This window comes from Sciurus vulgaris (genome assembly GCF_902686455.1).
Source record: "Sciurus vulgaris genome assembly, chromosome: 6".
In the NCBI taxonomy this organism is placed as follows: domain Eukaryota; kingdom Metazoa; phylum Chordata; class Mammalia; order Rodentia; family Sciuridae; genus Sciurus; species Sciurus vulgaris.
In genome coordinates, this window is record NC_136466.1 from 127524586 (window position 1) to 127541268 (window position 16683).

The window sequence follows — 16683 nt, forward strand, 5'->3', positions numbered from 1 at the left end:
TAAACAACAATAATACCCTGACAAAGGTGTGGAAAGTGTACACTTGTACCAAATAGTAGATGTAAAGTAATGCAGACTTTATGAAAGTAGTTTGGGAAGTTTGCATCAAAACCTCAAAACATTCTTATCATTGGACTCACTTTCAAATCCCAGTGAAGTAATTTGACAAATGTGGTCACACAGCGATGTTCATCTCCTATTATCTGTAATGTAATGGAAGAATTAGAAACAATTTTCCAATGTTAGGAGATAAATTATGAAATATCCTTCTCAATCCTATGTAGCTATTTAAAATGTTGCAGGTGTATATATGTAATAAATGTCAAAAAGATGTTTATACGTGAGAGTTACAATTGTGTAGAATTATATTTGTTTATACACATACATGGAAACAGGGCTGGAAGTTTTAACAGATATGAACAATTACCTCTGGGTACATCTTTTTATTGTTTTTTGTTTATCTGTATTTTCTAAAGTTTTAAAGTATCATATTCTATGGGGAAAAAGCAATAAAGTCTTTTTCTTTAAAAATATCTTTGACTTCTCATCACTTAAAACTATAAGGACCCTTTTTGATATTAAGAAAAATTACTAGTATATTATAATTATACATAATACTGGGATTTGTGACATATTTGTACATACACATAACAATTTTGATCAATATCATGGAATAAAAATTATTCATACACCATAGTAGTTGTGCTTTTAGTGTGTACTGATTGATAAGAATAATGATAAAAAGCTACTACAATTTCTACACCACTGATATGCCACACTGGTATGATATATTATCATAGTATTTATAGACATTTAAACATTTTTTAGCTTATTTATTCAGTCTGCCTTACAAAACCCTCTGAAACAACTCTGTGGTCTATAAGTTTGAAAGACAAACCAGAGAATAAAGTCTAGATTCTTTAGCTTGGTACCCAAGCCCATTTTTTTACAGCCTTCACACCATCCCATTGTACTCTGACCTTTTGTTTTTCTGCCTCCTTTTGTATGTAGTATACTCTGGGCCTGCCATGTACTTTTTTCCTGTCTTTCAGGGCGTTGCTTGAAAATGACCCCTCTCTGCCTTTCAGATAGTTTAGATGTTCCCATTTTTTGTGCCCTCCAGCACTTCACACATGCATATATTATAGTGTTTATCACATTCTGTTGTAATTACTGACCGGTGTGTATTTCCCCTACTAGATAAAGAACTTCACCTCATCTTCACAGGGTTTAACACATAGCAGCAGAAGAGGTGCTTGTAGTAATTATCAGTTGAGTGAATGCACGGAAAGAGACCTAGTTCTTCCCTTCAGGAACTCAGGCTGGTTAAGGGGACAGATATACAACTACAATGTGATTAGTCCTAGCATAAAAAGAGAATGGGCACACAGAGGAGGCAGTGATGGATTTGGGCTTGGTGACTAGGAATTGCTTCCTATAGTAAGGTACATTTGAATTAGGCTTTTTTTTTTTTTTTTTTTTTTACAAGTTGAGGGAAAAAGAAGAAAAACCCTGAGTCCATTCTGTAGAAAAATGAGGGTGATTCACCATTGCACCCTGGAGCTCAACTCCCGCTGTCCTCACTACCCAACTTCCTTTTTATCTCGTCAAAAATCACTGAAAAATATGTTTCCTTGTTAGTATGCTGAATCAGTACTGTAATCTAGCAAAGAGTTTGCTTATATGGAGATAAAGAGATTAGGTAGGTAGATTGATTGTAGATAGAAAATAAGGAAAAGTACTGAACTAAATGAGGAGGCAGGGATGAACTGGTTTCTAGTCCTGGCTTTGTCCTAGACCAGCTAAATGGACTTGATATATGGCATATCACTTCTTGACCTCTTTTACAAAACAGGTATAATGATGATGCCTCTCTTACCTAACATATTTGTTTAGAAGAATTTAGAACATAGTGTATGTAAAAGCACTTTATTAAACTGATACACTGTACCAATACTCAGTTTTAGGATTATATCATTACATTTCTGAAAAGACTTATTTTTAAAGACCAGCTCATTTCTGACGGGGTTACTGCTTTGAGAAGCATGATGGTGAAGAAATCTTGCCTCCATCCTACATCACATCATTTTCATGTGAGTGTAGGTGGTGAGACATCTGAAAATCAGAGGAACACAAAATATTGATGTGCTACATTACACAAATAAGACTGTTTTGTCCTAATTTTTATTGGAAAAAACATGACTATCACATATATGCAAATAGAAAGTAAGGCGAGGGCTGGGGTTGTGGCTCGGTGATAGAGCGCTTGCCTGGCACGTGTGAGGCACTTTGTTCAATCCTCAGCACCACATAAAGATAAATAAAGGTATTGTGTATCCATAACTAAAAAAGTAAGGAGATGTTCTTCCTGATTCCTTCCTCAGACTGAGCCCAAAGTAGCATTACTTAAGCTATCTACTCACTATAGTGGCCAGGGAACAGAACCAATAGGAGTAATGGATATATGGATGTAGGGACATGAGATTTATAGTAAGGAATCAATTTGTGATCTTAGAGGCTGACAAGTTCAAAATCTGCAGGATAGGCTGGTAAGGTGGAGATAGGCAAGAGCTGATTTTGCACTGGACTACAAAAGTTGTCTGCAGGCAGAATTCTCTTCTACGGAGGACCTCTGTCTTTCTCCTAAGAACTTCAGCTAATCAGATGAGTCTTACCCCACTGTGGAGGGTAATCTACTTTACTCAAAAATCTACTGATTTAGGGGCTGAGGGGATAGCTCAGTAGGTAGAGTGCTTGCCTTGTAAGCACAAGGCCCTGGGTTCGATCCCCAGCACCCAAAAAAAAAAAAAAATCAAAAATCTACTGATTTAAATTCTAATCTTATTGCAAAACAGACCCTTTATAGCAATGTCCAGATGTGTTTAGAAAAATATCTGGGTATCATGGCCCAGCTAAGTTGACAAAATTAACCATCCAACTTACAGAACATACCAGCAAATTGGAAGTTATTCCCCCTTCTTCCTGCCAATTATCCAGGAATGATACATGATACATGTCATGTTAGGGACATAGTAAGTCATGTGATGGCAGGACCAGCAGACATCTCTGAAGCTCTGATGGACGGAGCTCAACCAGGACAGCTTGCATTAGCCAGCCAGCCCTGGAGCCACAAATGAGGTACTTGATTGGAACCTATGGTCAGGACGTTGCTCACACACATAGAAAATGGTGCCCTTGAGAAGGATTCTCATCCCTGTCCATTGGGTCCAACACTACCCAGGCGTAAGACTGCCCGGAAAGGCATTAACGGGCCAGGTTGAGGTAACAACTTCCTCATGGAACACTCAGAGCCTCTCCTCTCGCCCTATCCACTAGGGGCCCACCACTTCCCACTTTGGCAATTTTTCCAAACAGCAGTGCAGATCTCACCCACTTTCTTAGAAAAAAAGAAAAATTAGAAAATGTAGCGGCTGGAGTTGTGGCTCAGTGGTAGAGCACTGGTGTGTGTGAAGCCCTGGGTTCAATCCTCAGCACTGCAGAAAAATGAAAGATCCATTGACAACCAAAAAATATCTAAAATTTAAAAAATTCAGGGACTGCAGTTGTGGCTCAGTGGCAAAGCACTTGTCTAGCTTGTGTGAGGCACTGGGTTCGATCCTTACTTAGCACCATATAAAAATAAAGGTATAATTTTTTTTTTTAAATGCAGAAAAGCATTAAAAGAAAACCCATAATTCCACTATCTGGCTAACGTTTTAGTGTTTAAGAAGGAAATACAAATTGAAACATGATTCCCTTAACATACAATATGCAATTTCCTAACATATTAGTATTTTTAAATGATTGACTACATGCTACTTTATAATTTAATCAGCCCCCTATTGTTAGTTTTTCTAGTGTTGCTATTTTAGTTACTATGATTTTTGTTATTATAAATCTTTGCATACATATTTTTTACTATATTCAGTCACATGAAATAAATTCTAGAAAGCAGAATTGGTCAACAGCTATAAATATTATAACCTTTATTTTCATATGGCCAAATTGTCTCCTTGAAAAATTACACTGATTTGTACTCGCACCATCAGTATAAGAATACCTATTTCTAGGCTGGGTTATGACTCGGTGGTAGAGCGCTGCTTGCCTAGCACATATGAAGTACTGGGTTTGATCCTCGGCACCATATAAAAATAAAAGGAAGGTATTTTTTTCATCTACAACTAAAAAATATATTTTAAAAAAACCTATTTCCCCATATCCTATACTTAAAACATATATGCTAATCTGATAGTCTTAAAGTGATATCTTCTTGTTTCAGTTTGCACTTCTTTGATTTTTAAATGAGATTGTTCTGTTTTTATTTTTCACATTTACTCGTCATTTTGAGGTTTCCTTTGTTTGTTGTACAAAAAGCCAAAGCTAAATCATCTCAGACAGCCCTGATACTCTGAATCTGATTCAAAATCTTGCTGAAGACAAATTATGTTGTTTTTCAAAATCTTTTTAAAATAGTTCTCTTGGTTCCTTTGTTTCTGATGACTTTTCACCTAATAGCCGGAGCATGAATAATGCTCCATGGTTAATCAAATTTAGCCTGCTGCAGAAACTGTTTTAGTTTATCAAGTTAATTCAAGGAAATTCTCTGAGAACAAAGCCAAGATTTGGAGAGGTTCCAGGGGCTCTCGGCCCTGGCCAACTTCACTTAGGCTGAGTGTTGCCCTGAGACCAGTCACCACCTTGACCACAGCCCCAACTGCCCAAGAGCGCCTGATGCTACTCGCTCATCTCTCCTACTCTAAATATTTTGGTTATTATTTTATCCCTAGCACCTATATTTTGTCAGATTCAAAAACAAAATTATTGATGGAATGAATAAAATTCCTGATAAAAATAAAGAGTTGGTTGTCAAAAAACTACAAATAAAATAGGAGAAATTATAATTAAATGTCTTTCTCAACTCTTCATGAGTAAAAGCTGTCTTAAGTTTCAAAGCCACAGAGGAATTCACATAGGAAAAAAAAAAAAAAAGAGAGAGATTTTTTTAATTTCTTTTTCTTTACTCCAGTGCTGGGGAAGCTGTGTACCACTGAGCTACATCCCAACCCTGTAGATTTGATTATATAAAATATTAAACTCTAGATCAAAAATATCAAAACAATTTAAAAGAGAAGTATCACGCTGGGAAAACATTTGAAATTTCATACACACACACACACACACACACACACACATACATATATACACACATATAGGTTTGTTTATCTAATATCTCAAATATATACACACATTCACAATACATTTATATGATGTGTTGATATGGAAATAAGGGAACTAAGATATTCCAGTACAAAAATGGGAAAGAACATGAAACAATTTACAAATGAGAAAGTACACATGACTAACAGCTATGCAATAACAAAGAAAAACCATTTTCTAACAACTGTTATTAACAAAAAGAATAATTATAGTACTCACTGCTGACTACGGCACAGGGAGCGGGGCATACCCTCCTTATTTGGCTCTAGCTCTTCAAAGTCAACTTTTTAAAAGTCTTAAGTTAGACACTGACTCAGTTTCTTTTTCTGCACTTGAGCTGTTTAGGCCCTATCAGAGGAGCAATTCATATCACAAGCCCTCAAGTTCACTAAAACATTGGAAAAGGCTAGAAGCACAAAGCACTGGAAACAGCAATAGATTAATATTATAATATTATTCCATTGCACATAGGTAGAAATCAAATGTGATTTATAAATTGATAGTATTTTCTACATGTAGCTCATCAACACTTTATTTCAGTCACCCACACCTCAGATCAAAGAATTATTAGTGACTACAAATAATGGTGAAATTACTTGCGTTATTGATGCTGCTTTTTACTGGGTATTGGTTTCCCAGAGGTCCAGAGAGAGTGATGGAATGATTAGCCACATATATAGCCACATAATACGAATGAAAATTTACTGTTCCAAAATCTTTTCTATCTTATCTTGCAAAAAGCTGTTTATCTCCGAGCAGATTTTGTTTTCTTCTTGTGTCTTTTGTTTCACTTAGGCTGACCTCAAACTCCTAGGCTCAAACAATCCTTTTGCCTCAGCCTCCCGAATAGCTGGGACCCACCACCACACTTAGCTCTGAGTCGATTTGGATAGAAATTTTTCATCTTAGCACAGGCCTCAAAACAAAATTAGAAATGTCAGTTTCAGAATTCTTGTTCTTTTTTCATGCTAATCGCAAACCACAGTGTGAATTCCTACAAGAGCAGGTTGCCATGTCACAAAAACTCCATCTGGCTTCAGAGTCTGTGGTTCTTTTCCCTACATGGAGGACAGATGTGTTTTTTTGGTTGGATCAGGATCATATTTGCATCTGATAGAACAATGGGCCATATTCTCTTCTGTCCACACACACAGCTACACTGACAACAGCAAGAATCACCCGAGATAGAGACAGACAGAATTTGGCTCAACCAGTACTAAATTGAGCCTGATTTTAAGAAGTAAATGGTCGAGTTAACATTTATTGAAGAGCAAAGCAGCTAGTGGATTTGGAAGTTTTCTTTGAAATTTCCTAAAATTTTCCTTTTGAAATTTCCAGCCCAGGGTATGAAGTAACCCCAGATTCAAATTATAAGTTAAAAAAAAAAAAAAAAAACAATTGTATATTGAATCCAGAATTGTAGGTAATTTATCGTAACCTCCCTATCCTAATTCTCCCTCTATCGTTAATGTTCAGATTCTCCTGTTTCCAGAAGGTTTTTCTAATATTCACATTTCTTCAAAGTGACCCCAAAAGATGAGTCAAAAATTCCATACCTCTCCCCACATGGGGAAGCAGGGGACCCAGAAAACTGAAACAAATGTCCTACTCTCACAACAAGGAACTCAAGTTCTCAAGTGGTTATGGAAATTTAGTCAAGATGGAAAAGACACTTCCTCTTCCTCAGGTTATCTCTTTTGTTTGTTTAAAAACAAAAGCCTTTCCATTTTATGGATTCACAGGAGACTGGGTTTTTGACACATGTAAATTTGAAATTCCTCTAACTGGAACCACTTTTGGTCAGGACATTCCAGTCACTTCATTGGAAGCCCCCCTCTCCCCCAAATGAGGGTGCAGCCATCTTCTGACTGAGTCAATACTTACTTACTTACAATTTCGCCAATTAAGTCTTTTTTTGAAACTGGGAATTGAACCCTGACGTGCTTTACCACTGAACTACATCCCCAACTCTTTTTATTTTTTTATTTTGAGACAGGGTCTCACTAAGTTGCTTAGGGCCTCACCAAATTGCTGAGGCTGGCCTTGAATTTATGATCCTCCTGCCTCAGTCTCTCAGGTCACTGGGATTACAGGTATGCACCACCTCACCCAGCTCACTAATACAATCTTATAGGCAAGGTCTGGGGACTGATCATTTAATTGCTGTCTCTGGAGAATACTGTCCTGGAAACCTGTGAATTCAGGTATGTTTTGCATGGATTTTTTTTCACCCTAATGTGACTTGTCCCCACCAAGACTCATGTTGAAATTTAAAACGAGGTTAGTTTGTTAAAACGGATTGAGGCCTTTCTCATAGGAATGACTTCTCCCCCTGAAACCCGATCAGTTATATTGAGAGCAAGTTGTTATAAAGTGAGACTACTTGTGTTTTGCCTCTTTGGAGGACTTTTCAGTCTCAGAACCATGATCCAAAATAAGTTTCTTTTCTTTATAAAAAGAACCAGTGTCAGATGTTCTGACAGCAACAGAGAATAGACTATGACACACCCCTTAGGGATTGGTACCTTGCCAGTTATGGATTATGGATTAATAATCAACCTACTCTTTTTTCTCCCTGAGCCTCAGAATTCTCCAAACAGTGCTCTGTAAAGCTTCTGGGCACACAGGTGACACCAGTTTGCTATCTCTGTCTGGGTCATTTAGTAAATGTTTCATGGTAATGCTGGAGCATTTCTGTCTTCAGTGTGTGTATTTATCGCCATGATATATATCCAAGATCTTGCCCATGGACTTGAAACAAGGATTATTGGGAGTGGTCTGGTCACCCACAGAACAATAGGATGAAGCTCTTTGAGGAAGAAGGTCGTCCTTCCTTTTTCCACTGAATGACGGAGATGAGTCACAGTCTTACTGCTTTCAATAGAAGGTCAAAGTCAGTGATATAATTTCAAATCAAGAGTTCAGAGGTCGCGGAAGGGAGGTAGAATGGATGCACCACCCAAATCTATTAGGTACTCACTTTTATCTTTAAGACAGGTAGCTTCTGTGATTCTGCCTGAAGACTTGACCTGACTGCAAGTGACCACATGGCTTGTGCAAAGGGAAGATAGAAAGTGCTGGAGAGTCCATGCCTCTTTCAGTAGCAGAACTTAGCCAGTAACATGAGAATTGTGGGACAATATTCTAATGGTATAACTCCAAGGGGTACTCTTTTCAATATCCCAGGGGTCTCCCAGCTGCCCAATGATAATCAGCTTATTAAAGTACCCTCTCTATGTCTTTATGTCCCTTCCCAATAACCTGCTTATACTCCAAGCCTTGTCTCAAAATCTGTTTACAGAGGAATTCAACCAAAGACAATGGACACCATCACCAAAGTGGGGAGTGACATATCTTTTTGAGAACTGATATTAGCTATCAAGTGTTTTAAGAAGTTTTCTGTAAATAATAAAGAATTTTGATTCTTCAGGCCAGGTATGCTGGTGCACACCTGTAATCCCAGTGACTGAGAGGACTGAGGCAGGAGAATCACAAGTTCAAGGCCAGCCTGGGCAACTTAGGGAAACTGTCTTAAAATAAAATAAAAAGGGCTGGGGCTGTAGCTCAGTAGTTGAGCACCCCTCGGTTAAATCCATAGCACAAAGAAAGAAAGAAAAACAGTAAGCAAGAAAAGAAATTTTCTTCTTTACTCTGTAAAGAAATATAAAACTCTTCTTGGGGCAGGATGGGGACACCTGATTTTGTAGAAGCAAAGGAACAACAAAAAGGAGGACAGAGTCCCTATCCTACTGAAGCAGTGAGATGTAGGGGTGGCCAAGAGAATTCCCAGGTTTCTTGTGCTATGTGCCCCCAAGAGCCTGGGACTGTGCAAAGAATTTCAGGCTCTAGCACCAGGAACTGCACCCAAGGTGGCAATGTTAACCAGAAGTCAGCATCATGATATTTTCCATTAAAAAAAATTATAGGTGTATTCTTTTAAAAAGTCACTTTATGATTCTGAATGTCATTTGATGAAAAGTTCTTAGGTTTTGTCTTTTTGAATTAAAAATAGTAGGCTGGGGATACAGCTCAGTGGTGGAGCACTTGCCTGGCATGTGTTCGGCCCTGGGTTTTATCCCCAGTACCACAAAAATAAATAAATAAACCTGAAACACTGTTAAAATACCCATATTTCTATAAAATAATGTTAATAGAAGAAACTATGTTTAAAAATATTCTTCTTTAGCAGAATTTAAAGCACTGACCATCTTTCAGTGCTTGTGGTTTGCCAAAGAGGTCAAGAAATTCCAAACCCTGGGAGTCACTAGTTAAAAGCCTATATGGGAACATGCTTTCTGTGGCACAGGGATTTATGCAGACCATACGTTGCAAAGCCAGTATGTGACCCGGCCCTGGCAGAATTGGCCAACCTTACTGATATGCTTTGATGTGGTAGCAGAGGCACAGATTTCTCATGGAGCATTCCCATGGGGCCAACTGGCTAATCCTGTCCCCTAGTATCCAGTGCCTGTCCCTAATTCTTCACCTGTCCACCAGAATTTCTCTGGAAAATTCCTAAGGTTGTGCCAGGCAGTTAGAATGCTTTATCGTGCCTACCCTCCCTTAACACGTAGACATAAGAGGAACAGAGCCACTCAAGTTCTCAGTCAAGTGGCCCGATCTCTGAACTCCCTGATCTAGGGAGATCCGGCTTTGGAAGTGTGTCCCTTAAAGGCTGTCCTCTTTGGGGCTATTGCTTTGAATCCATTGCAGTCACAGTTTCACTATTGTGAGGAGTTATTGCAGTCTCCACATCACTCCATTTCTCAAATATGTTCCTCCAAAAGAAAAGTGCCATTATGAATCTACATAAAAATGAAATTCAAGCCTATTCATAATTTTTAATTGATAAAAACCAAAGACACCATTAATAAATCAGGAATAGTTGAAGGTGAAAGTGACCAAGCCGAAATGTTCTCACAAAAAGAAATACTGAAAGAACGAAAGGCCCACGTAATTTTCTTTTATTCAAGAAATCGAAAGCAAGAACTAAAAATGTTATGTCAATGACATAAAAAGACAATGCCTATTCCTAAACTCTGCAAAAATAAATTCAGTAGGGGCAGCTTTTAAAGCTAGATAACAGGGGATGGGAGCATCTTCTTACTTCTACTTATGAAAGATGCAGACAGTTCCCCCAAATTCTTAGACAAATTGGCCCTCTTGAAAAGCACCCTTAGCTGTGCATGATGGCGCACACCTGTAATCCCAGAAGCTTGGGAAGCTGAGGCAGGAGGATTGTGAATTCAAAGCCAGCCTCAGCAACTTGGCCAGGTGCTAAGCAACTCAGTGAGACCCTGTTTCTAAATCAAATAAAAAATAGGGCTAGGGATGTGGCTCAGTGGTAAAGGGCTTATGGGTTCAACCCCAGTACCAAAAAAAGAAAAATAAAAAATAAAGAAAAAGAAAAGCACCCTTCTTTTCTGCAAATGGCAGTTTCACAGTGTACATCTGGTCTAGGGGAGTGCACCTGGTCAGGGGACCCGATTCAGCCACTTCGCAATTGAGATTCCAGGCGTATTCCTTTGCTAATGAACTGGACTTAACAGCACTGTATTGTCCCACAGTTTGTGACCTCATTTTAACTTAATTACCTCTGTTAAAGACCCTGTCTTTCAATAAGCTCACCTTCTGAGGTACTGCATGTTGGGGCTTCGATGTGTGAACTTTAGAGAAACACGATTCAAGCCACAACACCAGGCAACCTCTCTGGCTTGGGTTTCCTGATCTTTGAAGAAGAACATTGGCCTTAGTGCTCCTCAAAGGCTCTTTTAATCCCAGTGTTCCAAGGTTCACTCAGCCTTTGGAAGCTGCCAAGCCTGGCCCTGCTATCCACCAAGCTATAAATACAAGAATTTTCCCTTCCTGGTCCTGCCAGCCAGTCCCGGAGTGGGAAATGAGCGAGGAAATGCTACAAGGGTGGAGTTTTCCTTTAACCTTTGTCATTTGCACGAGTTCTGCAATGGGACAAACATTCAGGGTGTGGTGAAGTAGGGGTCCTGACATCCTAGAGCTAATAATCAAACTTGAGTGACATTTGTTCATTTCCAGAGTCCAGGGTTTTATGCGCTCCAGCTATAGATGACAAAATAGTTCCAGGGGAGCTGCAGTGTTTTGTTCTCCCTGCCAATTCATTAGCAACAGAACCGTTGCTGGGCTCCAATCCAGTCAGGCTGACAGCAGCTCCCCAGGAAAGGACAGAACTGGAACTGAGCCCATGCAGCCAACAGGGATCAGGAGGGCTCAGATGTACTGACACGTTGGAAAAAAAAAAAAAAAAAAAAAAAAGAGAGAGACAGAGAGAGGGAGAAAGAAAGAAAGAAAATGTTCGGAAGTTTATAGAACTGAAGAGGTCACCTAGTTTCTTCAAGGGACTCAGACAGGAAGGGAGGAAGGAAGAGGCTCTAGGCGCAGGGATCACACAAATTAAGGTCTGGCTAACATCATCCTTAGTGAGAATTTAGAAAAATTGGGGTTTGCTTACCTATAAATAAAAAGCATTGGTTTTAGAAACCTAAACTAAGGGCATGTGTGCAAAAGAAACCTATATAAGGAAGCAGAGTTGGACTGTAGTTACGGGAGGCCCAGGAACAGCCCACTTCCTCTCTTTGTGCCTTTTTTATTCATCTCTAAATGTGGAGATGGTAATACGATTGCACTCTTCTCGACTTAAAAATACTTTTCTTCTGAATCACCTGATGAGTCTTTTTTTTCCCCCTTGCATGGTGCTCATGTCCAGTGAGAGATCTTCCAGAGCCATTTCATCAACCTAGTAGATCTTTTTGGAAGCTTCCAGCCCTCCAGATGCTGAATGTAATAAGTCCACAGCTCGATTGCTGACACCAACCATCCTCCTTGTCTTAAGATTATGCCAGACCTTTATATTTGATCTGTTTTATTAGGAGCATCTTGGCTTGCTTTCTATGTAACTTGGAGAAATTCCTACTTATGGACTTTCCTCCCAGTTTTTATATTAAAGACTGAGATGGGGATGCACCTTTCTGGCTTTTGAGAAGCCCAGATATCACACTGAGTGTGTCTACACCTTACCTGCTGTTTCTCCCTTATGAAGCAGAATAGTAGAGGGAATGGGGAAAATTCTTTGTGGCCCTACTCTGAGCTACTTGGAGGCCAAACAAGTGCCTGATGTGGCAGGCATGTTCCTGGTTACATGGTGGCTGAAGAGTCTCTGCATGGAGATAATCAGAACATTGACAAGTTCGTTGTCAAAGAAAAGTCCAGGGTTAGTAGGTTGGGGCTAAATTATAATACATGCTCCAACTTACTATGGTTCAACCCTATTCCTCGGTTTGGTTATCCTTGACATAAGTACTGCAAAGTGCTATGTTTTGCTGTCTGTCCCTATTATCACAAATATGCACTCTTCCTCTCAATTAAATAAGACTCTTGGGTACTGAATCTGGCCTTTTGGAAATAATATTTATCTATTCATGTCTTCCTTTCAAAGCGAGGATTGGGTGTCTCCATCAACTGAGCAGGTGCTCAGTCATAGGGATGTACAGAACTGCAGGAAAGGGTTCCTTTTCAAGGAAGAATTTGACTTGTTGCTAATGCAGAGCATGGGTATCTGTCAATCCCTGTCCTCAACCAAACCTCCAGTCCTGACTTCTCATCCTTCCTGTTTCTGCCTAAAGACTAGTGACAATCCCTTTCCACTTGAGTATGGAAAGTCTGTTAGACAGTAAAGGTTAGACACAAGGTTAGACATAAGCCTTGGGGGCCTATGGGGCAGATCTGCTTCTATGGACTCTTTGTCCCATTTGTTTCCTCTTGGGTCTACCCTCAGCCTAACCAGTCCTGGACTGTGATAGAGTTCTAAAAGCCCAGTGTGACTGAGATCTCATCTGAGACAAATGAAAGCAGAAGCCAAGTGGGAACACTGATTGTTTCTTTTTCCAACCAATCCAGCCTGACATTATCAATGGCATCTAGTGGCTCCTGCCCAGTCCCTGGGAGCCCAGGTCTGCCCAGCACAAGTTCTTTGGCCACTCTTGGTGCTTTGGCTTCTGTTGGAGTGGGCTTGGGGGACAATAGGGTGATTATTTTGCCGAGGTGTGCAGAGGAAGGCAAATGAGCACTGGGCACAGTCCACACTAAGAGTCCGTCATACCTACAGAATATTCCTGCTAAAATGCTAAACCTGCATTAATCACAAGGAGATAATCAGACATCCACATGTGAATGTTCTACAGTTAGCATGAACTCTTCAAAAATGCTGATGTCAAACAGAATTTTTTCAAAGCAAGGGAGCTATTCCATATTACAGATAATTAGAGACATGACAACTAAATACAATGCATGGTTCTGATTGAATCCTGATTGGATGGGAAAAAAATATAACTGTAAAGGACATTATAAGGACAATGGTGCGGGGTGTGTGTGTGTGTGTGTGTGTGTGTTTGTGTACATGTAAAACAAAGGTAACAAAATGCTAACAATTAGCAAATCTAAGTGAAAGGTGTATGGTTATCCATTTTACTGTTTCTAACTTTGCTGTAGTTGCAAAATTTTTTGAAATAACAAATTTAGAACTCTAGCATGATATGATATGAGCAGACTGGCAGGATCCAGGTAACAACATGGACAGCCCCAGACAGCTTCTGAACCAGGGTCTAGTATCAGTAAAAAAGCAGGAGCCAGGAACAACTAGTCAGGCGGCCAGCCACAAACTCAGAATCAGTGCATACCTGGAGGCCTTGTGTCAGCCACGCCATCTGGGGACCAGGTGCAAACAGCAGTAGGCAAGTTCCAGACCCACTAACAAGCAAAGAACTCCAGTAATGCCACGTGTGGCCGTTGGAGGCTCAGGACTCGGGAAAAGCTGAACGATCAAGAGGCCAGACAGGACCAAGGCCAGCAGGAACTGACACGTCCGCTGCTGCCCAAGAAGCCTCAGAGCCCAAGGTGGAGGTGGGAGGCCCCTCAGAAGGCAGGGAACTTACTGGCTTCTGTTTGCCTTACCTGATTAAATTTTGCATTGCCAGATTAAGTTATGGATGAAACCCACAAATGTCACTTAATTTCCATTTTTTCTAATTTCTATTCTCTATTCGTAATTCTTTTCTGGCTGTCCTTGTTTCTCTCCTGGTTTTATTCCATTATGATGTGTGGAAAATATTAGAAGCCCTCTCTGCAGGGTCTTAAAGTGCCTAAGTACAAAGCTGAAAAAAATTTATGAAGGCTGGTTTTGGACTCAGTAACGTGACACGCACTTTCCCAAGGTCGTACCGCTGAGTACTAAAGTGACAAGCGTCCAAGTCCTCGGGCTTTGTCATCCTCTGGCATTTTCATAACTTGTCTGGCACTTAAAGGAACCACTGATTTTTCCTTCCTGACTCTCTTTTAATCTCAGTGGTGCCGAGAAGAGATTTCCAAATTCTGGACAGGCCAGCAGTTTAACCAGCTCCTCTCTGAGATTTCTCCCCCATACATGGGGATGTACAGAGCAGGAGGTCAGCCAGGGGTTGGTGCCATGTATCCAGAAAACTGAGCTCTGCTCAGTTTCCACCCATGTGGCTCTGTAACAAAGCAGCCATGACGAGTGTTGCCAAGACCATGTTGGGAGCCAGAAGTAGATGAATTCCCGGTGTGAGTAAAGAAAACAGCAACTGAGTTTGCTACCACCGTGATTAACGTGCAGGATTCAGCCTGGAGATGGCTCCTCCTGAGAAACCATAATATTTTCGAAAGTGGATTCAAGGCAAACTCCAGTGGTTTTCAAGTCCAATCTCTTTCCTTCTGTCTTTCTCTCTATTCCCCGCTTTCTTTCCACTTTTTAAGCAGAAAAATCCCTATGTTCAAATAGAAACTTTAGGCATGAACCAATATACAAAGGAGATCAAAACTCAGTTTGTCTGGTTTTTTGGCCCCTTTCCGTAGCCCTAGCTCAGGAAACTTTCAAAGTGTTATTAAGGCCCTCACAGAATCTGGGTGCTGTGGTTTGGAAGTGGCTTGACCCCTTATGTGCTGGAAGGTCTGTCCCCAGTATGGCAGTATTGATGTGGTGGAACCCTTAAGAAATGGGGCTTAAAGAAAGACAATTAGGCTGGGCATAGTGGCGTGTGCCTATATCTCAGCAACTCTAGAGGCTGAGGAAGGAGGATTACAAGTTGAAGGCTATCCTGGACAACTGAGTAAGACACTATCTCAAATAAAATTAAAAGGACTAGAGATGTAGATCAGTGATAGATCTACATCACTAGCATGTGTGATAGCATCTACATTGCCTAGCATGTGTGAGGCCCTTTGTTCAAGCTCCAGTACCAGAAAAAATAAATAAATAAAAAGGAAGAAAGGAAAAGAGAAAGATAATTAGGTCATGGAAGCTCCACCCTCATAAATGGATTAATGTTGTCTAACAGGAGGGAGGACAGGTCTGGTAGGAGTGGATTAGGGCCTAAAAGAGTGAGTTATTATAAAAAGAATGAGCCTGGCCCCTCCCCAGTCTCTTGCTATTTGTCTTGCGATGTGATCTGTCACTTCTGTGCATACTCCTGCCATTTTGATGCTATCCACCATGAAACCCTCACCAGAATTGAGCTGGTGCTAGCACCAGAGCTATGAGCTAAGTAAACTTATTTTCTTTATAAAGCATCCAGTTTCCAGTATTTTGTTTTAGCAACAGAAAAAAAACTAAGGCACCAGCATTTGAAAAGATTGCCTTAATCTCTTCCCCACATACATAGAGGGAATGTGGAATCCTCCCTGATCATGCTTTCCTGTGTGCTCCTCACCCAATGTCCCATCCAAGCTAATTTTATGCTTCAATATGTACCAAGAATTTATCATAAGAACTCTATTTCCTTCTTAATGCTTTGGAAAGTGTCCTTTAGTGAGAAATGAATAGCTCATGATATCTTCAAAAAGAAAATTGGCCTGATATAATGTATTTCATCCTATTAGGCTGTGGCTGTGGCTTAGTGGTAGAGCATTTGTCTAGCTTACCCAAGGCCCTGGGTTCCGTCCCCAATACCACAGGGGTGGGGTTGGGATGTGGGTGGGGGCTAGTTCGTCCTATTAGAAAAACAAAGGTGTGATCTCATTTTTGTGATGTCAAAAAAGTAGCATCATGGATGCTTCACTTTCTTCCCTTATGAGATATAAGAATCCAGGGTGTGGCTCTCCTCACAGATTCTGTTGCAATGGCTTTATGTTAATTCAACATCCTGGATCCAATTAAACTTGAACGTGCTTCATTTTTTTAAATTGTTACACATTGTCCCAACCATTTACTTTTCCTGCCATTGATTGCTAGTTACATTTTCATCTATAACACCAAACATCATGGAATAGAAAACTATGGGAAAATTCATCTCTAAAGCAATGGAAAATTCCTAACTAGGGGAATAACACAGTAACCTATGGTGGGAAAGGCCACTAACCAGTTTTATTACATCAGCCAAAACAATAACAAACGCTTTTAAGGTGGAAAATTTCTATTTTATA